We start from the raw sequence: 6,908 nt of genomic DNA on the forward strand, positions 1-6,908 counted from the left end.
AGTTTGCATTATGTCACTTCGCTTTTACGAAAGACCTATTTTCACTCACTGAAAGAAATCCTAAGAGGATTTTCACTTTTACGCAAAAAGCGTAAATAGCATTCAGCGTGTGTTTTGCAGGGAGCCCCTTCTAGAAGAGGCAGAGTGCCCCGAGAAGTGAGAGAGACCTCACGGAGCCCCTTTCCCGAAAAATGTGCTCAGCATCAAGTCCCCAGGGCTCTGAACCGCGTCTCTGAGCATCTGTGTCTCGTCTCGGTTTATTCTGTGCACCTGCTAGCAAGGTGTGTCCCAAGGTGTCAGAAAAGCCTAACAGGTGGAGGTCTGAGAATGCTCAGAAAAACTTTCTTGATAAATTAATGGTAATTGCTTCTTTGTTTTACACCACCGACAGAAAGTTTCACAGGAACAATCTACTTTCGGATCATGGGAGAAACCTGTATACGGTATTTGCTCTTATCCACGTACCCTATGGAAGTCAAGGCCATTTGTACACCTGTCATAGCCAGCACTTGAAAGTCTACCCCTTTAATGAAGTCTACCTGCATTCCTTCACTCAGTCGTCCCCACGGGTAGGACTTGGGCACCCACAACGTAACAGATACTATGTGGGAGCCCAGGACACATGGATGGGCTCTGCCCAGTTTCTGCAAGTGCACAGGAGACCAGCACGTAAACAAAATAACACCAGTGGAATGAGAGGTGTAATCATCAAAGCAGAGAAAGTCAGTCACAGAGGAAGAGACAGGTGGAAGGAAGGGTCCTCAGTGGCCACAGCCCTTGGGCTGAGTTTGGAGCACTGAGTTTGGAAATGAAGGAAGACCACAGGAGGAGGGACAGTCCATGCAGAGGGAAGCACAGGGGTGGGAAACAACATAGGAAGTTCAAGAGCTGCAAGAAATTTACCATGACTGATGTATATGGTCAACTTGGTGACGGGCGGAGAGTGGGTGCTGTGAGGGAGCCCAGCAGGTAGATCCTGATGAAAGGCCAGAGTTTCTTTTCTGTTAAGATGACGATGAGGCACCACGTGGCTTTTAGGGGAGGGATGCTATTCAGACCTGCGCTTTGGACAGGGGTCAGGGATGTGAAACTTGAAGCCTGTTTGAGTAGGACCCGCTGGAGGTAGAGAGTGTGAATGAGGGTAAGGGCTCTCGGAGGAGGATAGAAAAGCAAAGACTGATGGTCTGAAAAGAAACTTCCATGCTCGCTCTTGCTAGTCTCCGGTGCCAGAAGGATCCTGGCTACATTTGGGGGAATAGATGCAAACATTTCTGTGTGGTTTTGTTCTGCTATCTTAGTAAGTCTGTGCCTTCCACCCTGCATTTCTGTTCCAGCAATGGCCACCCTTTATACAACATTTTTTTTTTCGTGGTAATAGATAATAAGGGATTTAATTCTATCATCCCAAAGCAGATTTTCTCCTTTGATTCCAGTTTCATTCCTCTCCTTTCTCCTTAAAATACATTAGGGAAGGTTCACTTATGACATGCAAGGTGAACAAAGGACAATCAGAAATTCACCAACTTTAGAAAGCACAGGCAGTCTTGGGCAAAGGCAAGTGCAAAGGACCTGGGGCAACAAAGAGCGTTTCCAATAAACAAATTTTTCCTAACACCATATAGAAAAACACTTAACAGGAAATGACAAGGAAAACAATTTAGTGGGAACCAGAATGCTTTAAATAATCTTTTTAAGTAATGGGCTTCAAATGGAAGTTCTTTATCCTTAAAACATAGCTACTTATGACTTAATACAATTACAAGTACTCAACTTCCTGTGCTTAAATGCAATCTCAACAGATAACCTTTCATTTGTTTTTAAAAAAATCTTTTTTCTTAGTGATTTAGAGGAACTATTTTCAAACTACTATAAAATATGTTTATAGTATAAAATATACTATAAAATATGTTATATAAAATATATAAAATATACTATAAAATATGTTATAAAATATATAAAATATGGTACTATCTGGCAGTTCCTAATCAATTGAGTATATTGTAAAATAAACCACATCTTTCAGCAAAAACAAAAACCCCATCATATTTTAACGTTTATTTTTGAGACTCTAGAGAGAGCACAAACAGGGGAGGGCAGAGAGAGAGGGAGACACAGAATCCAAAGCAGGATCCAGGCTCTAAGCTGTCAGCACAGAGCCTGACGCGGGGCTCAAACTCATGGACTGCAAGATCATGACCTGACCCAAAGTAGGATGCTTAACTGAGTCATCCAGGTGCCTCAAAACCCACAAAATTTGAATAAAGCCATCCCCCAGTGAATTCGGATATAAAGTTTGCTTTAAATACTTCTTTGGGGAAGACAATACCACGCTGCTACTCAATTAAAAGAAACATTTGTACAGTCTTGATGTCTTTTATTTTTTTTACATTTATCACGCCATGAATTCATAGGGAATGGGTTCCAACAGCTCAGGCTCCTTTCCATTGGTTCTCACAAAGCGTGCTTCTCTGGGTGGGGCAGGCTGGTGCTTCAGTTGGACCCAAGTACCTTTCTCCTTGGCTTCCTTCTTTTTCTGATCATTTTCCTTCACGCGCTTCAGGAAGCTGTCTCGGCTCTTTGAGTGCTTAATGTGCTCGATACGTACATTAATTCTCTTAGCAAGAATCTTGCCCTTAACTTGTTTGTTTACAACAATGCCAACAGCATGCTGGGTAACATTGTAGACTCTTCCAGTTTTGCCGTGGTAACATTTGTGGGGCATTCCTTTTTGAACAGTGCCCATTCCCTTGATGTCCACAATATCACCTTTCTTGTAGATTCGCATGTATGTTGCCAAAGGAACAACTCCATGTTTTCTAAAAGGCCTAGAGAACATATAGCGAGTACCTCTCCTCTTTCCCTTTGTATTGGTCATTTTGGCGAATTACTGGAAGATGGAGGTTCCGGCCGAAAGGAAGGCTATACAACATTTTTAAAAAATGTTTATTTCACGACTGGGGGAGGGGCAGAGAGAGGGTGACACAGAATCCCAAGCAGGTTCTAGGCTCCGAGCTGTCAGCACAGAGCCTGACGTGTGGCTCGAACCCACGGACTGTGAAATCATGACCTGAGCCGAAGTCTGATGTTTAACCAACTGAGCCACCCAGGTGCCCCAAACTTCTTTAAGTCAGTATTGATTGTTCAATTTTACTGTCCTTCCTATCACCATGTATTTATTCAGTCCAAATTATTTAGTAGCTTACTGGCAAATAAAGGTACAGCTGAAATTCAGTATGAAACACGAAACAGTGGAGAGATCTCCAAAGACCTGTGAGACCACAGAGGAAAGAAAGTTGAACCTAAAAACCGTCAATTGTACAACAATTAATTTTCAAATCACTTTGCAATTAACTTGTAGACTTGAATAGAAAATATCAATTCATTCCCTAGATTGAAAATGACTTCCCAGCAGATTACGTATTTTTTTTTCTTTATACGATGCCTAACAGAGCCCCTGTAGCACTGGCACTTGATAAATCCAGTTGGTAATTGAGAAGAGTAATTAACCTGTTTTAGCCTATTAATTTCACCAGACTATCAAAATTCTAAAATAAATAGAACAGTCTTCATTATTCAACTTTCCCCAAATAATGAATATTTTATTCGATTTTTTTAAAAAAATGTTGTTTTACATGTAGTAATATCAAGAGTGTAATATCGAGTTATCAGGTATGGAAACCTGGCTTTGGGGTTGGGGAGACCTTGACTTTACAGAGGCCAGTGGTGATCGACACAATCAGAGCTCACTCCTGAGGACACAGGAGGAAAATAAACACAAATGTTCAAAATATTTTTAATGTTTATTTACTTCTGACAGAGAGAGAGAGAGAGAGCAGGGGAGGGGCAGGGAGAGAGGGAGACACAGAATCCGAAGCAGGCTCCAGGCTCCGGGCTGTCAGCACAGAGCCCGACACGGGGCTCGAACTCGCGAACCATGAGATCGTGACCTGAGCTGAAGTGGGATGCTCAACCGGCTGAGCCCCCCGGGAACCCTGAGAATGAGCAAGAGTCACAATTTCAGGAGATGAAAACCTCTTACAGAGATCACCCTCACTCGTACATTGGGAAAGTGACCCGGCAGCCAGGGAATGACCAGTCATTGCAATCTCTTTAAACCATCTTCCAGCAATTTGATGCCAGAGGCTTAAGGTGGAGAGACTTCACACCAAAGTGGAAACCCTTCCCTGGGCTTCCTGCGGGCTGTGGGGTCAGCCGGATGTCCCGAGGATGGCAGCTTTCCTCTGGAGAGTCACCCGCTGCGGGGTCCATGTCCCTGTCTGCCTTTTGAGAGTTGCCAGCAGCTGTATCCACTGGGAGCCCAAGAAGGTAAAAGTCCTCCCCAAGCCCAGGGCCTTGACCTCAAGGGGTGGGGGCAGAGGGAACCCATGCCTCTGCAGCCGCAGGAACTTCTGAGATAAAACTGATGGCTCAGGTCATGATCTCAGGGTCCCGTGGGTTCGAGCCCCACATCGGGCTCTGTGCTGACGGCGTGGAGCCTGCTTGGGATTCCCTCTCTCCCTCTCTCTCTCTGCCCTTCCTCCACTTGTGCTGTCTCTGTGTCTCTCAAAATGGATAAGTAAACTTAAAAAAAAAAAAGAAAAGAAAAGAAAAGAAAGGAAAGAAAGGCACTGGAGAATATTTTTATAAACTAGTGTACCAGAAAGATTGTCAATTCTGGGACAATTACAAAATAAATTGGGTTCATCATTGTTGCCATTCCTTTCTGCTTTTATTACCCCTGTTGGATGCTGGGGGCCTATTTCTACCTTGGGGCCTCCAACTGTCTGGCTGTTTTCTGTCTACACAGCAATCTGCACTTTGAACTCCTCAGAAAACCATTTTCTTGTGTGTTTTTTAATTATTTTTTTAAATTAAGCTTATATATTTATTTTGGCACAGAGAGAGAGAGAATCCCAAGCAGGCTCCATGCTGTCAGCATAGAGCCCAATGTGGGGCTTAATCTTACAAGCCATGAGATCATGACCTGAGCAGAAACCAAGAGCCTGGCACTTAATCGCCTGAGCCACCCAGGTGCCCCAAACCCATGTTCTTTTTTTTTTTTTTTTAATTTTTTTTTTTTTAACGTTTATTTAGTTTTGAGACAGAGAGAGACAGAGCATGAATGGGGGAGGGGCAGAGAGGGAGACACAGAATCGGAAGCAGGCTCCAGGCTCTGAGCCATCAGCCCAGAGCCCGACGCGGGGCTCGAACTCATGGACCGTGAGATCGTGACCTGAGTTGAAGTCTGACGCTTAACCGACTGAGCCACCCAGGCGCCCCCAAACCCGTGTTCTTAAAGCACACTGTCCATTGAAACCATCCTTCCTTTTCCTCACCCTGGGTCTATTTCCAGTCTGTGGACCTCTCCAGATTCCTTTCTCACAGCATAACTGATTTCAGGCAAAAAGCAAACTGACCAGTTATTTTTACTAAGGTGTGAACAGCAGCAGCCAGTCACTCACTCGCCGTGCTCGTCTTCCTTGGAGCCATCAGCCAGCTGACTCGCTTGTTTGCCCAGTCTCCTTTTTAGCCCGGCGTGACTTCGAGTTATGGAGACACAAGCCCCCGACTGGGGGGGAGGTGGTGTCTTTGAGAGGGTTTTCCTGACAGGAGGGGACAGACACGTCTGGTAATCTTCTGAAATCCTTCTACCTGCACGCAGCTACGTCAGCCGGAGGTGTGGAAGTGATGCTGCAGCCAGCAAGAGGGAAAGGCCGAGAGAATCGGGCCAAGGCGAGCGCTGGCCTGACTCCCCCATCTCCCTGTGTGGGATCCTCGATCCTTCCAGCATATGCTCTTGCTGAAGCACTCCATTCGCTGTGACCCCCGGCCCCGACCCTCTGCCCCTGAAACCCACCACTCAGGCTCTACCCCTTTGAACAGATTTTTAATTTTTTTTTTTTAACGTTTATTTATTTTTGAGACAGAGAGAGAGCATGAATGGGGGAGGGTCAGAGAGAGGGAGACACAGAATCTGAAACAGGCTCCGGGCTCTGAGCTGTCAGCACAGGGGCCCGATGCGGGGCTCGAACTCACGGACCGCGAGATCGTGACCTGAGCCGAAGTCGGCGCTCAACCGACTGAGCCACCCAGGCGCCCCTGAACAGATTTTTAAACATCCGACACAGCACTGTGAACTGTAGACACAGTGATGCACAGATCTCCGGAAGGTACTCATCTTGTACGACTGAAATTTTATGTCTTCTGAACAGCAATGCCTCCCCCACCCCGGCCACCACCGTCGTCCTGTTTCTAGGAGGTTGACTGGTTTAGATTCCTCGTGTAAGTGGGTTCGTGCAGTGGATGCTCGTCTGTGACCAGCTCATTTCACTTAGCACAAGTTCATCCATAGTGTCACATTCGGCAGGGCTTCCTTCCTTCCTTGAGGCTGGATGGTATTCCGTTGGGTGCACACGTGTGACCTTTTAGCCACAGTTTTAACTTCTCCCCAGGCCCCATCTGCAGCTAGGAACACACCTATCCTTCCCCGAGGCTGACGAAACGTGGTAAGGACTGGAACTCAGTGACTTTCCCTGGCACTCCCAGCTCCTGAATCTTGAATAACCCTGCTTTCAAGAACACTCCGTGATCTCCGCCTCCCTGTTCTCCCGGTTCTTCCCCCCTGGTTATTACATAGTAACGGTTCCAGTTTTGGTCAGAAAGGCCCCGGTTCCTATCTCAGTTTTGCCAGGAGAACTGGGTAACGTGTGATTTCTTTCACCCTCCAATTCCTCCCTTGTAAAATGAAATCATGGCGCATTTCATCGCGGGTCATGATTACATACAAACAACTTAATGTGTAAGCGTGTAGTACGTGTTTCATGACCATGAGCCATGACTGGTCTTATACAAGTAGGGCTTATACAAGTAGGCAGAACACCTGTGCCACCCGGGGCCACCTGTCTTGA

The 6,908-nt window shown here is 45.9% G+C and overlaps 1 pseudogene; it reads right to left on the reverse strand.

The window, feature by feature from the left end:
• Nucleotides 1-2,353: 2,353 nt before the first annotated feature.
• On the reverse strand, nt 2,354-2,899 carry LOC144616346 (large ribosomal subunit protein eL21 pseudogene; annotated as a pseudogene).
• Nucleotides 2,900-6,908: the final 4,009 nt, after the last annotated feature.

Source organism: Panthera onca, chromosome B2 (assembly GCF_046562875.1).
Source record: "Panthera onca isolate mPanOnc1 chromosome B2, mPanOnc1 haplotype 2, whole genome shotgun sequence".
In the NCBI taxonomy this organism is placed as follows: domain Eukaryota; kingdom Metazoa; phylum Chordata; class Mammalia; order Carnivora; family Felidae; genus Panthera; species Panthera onca.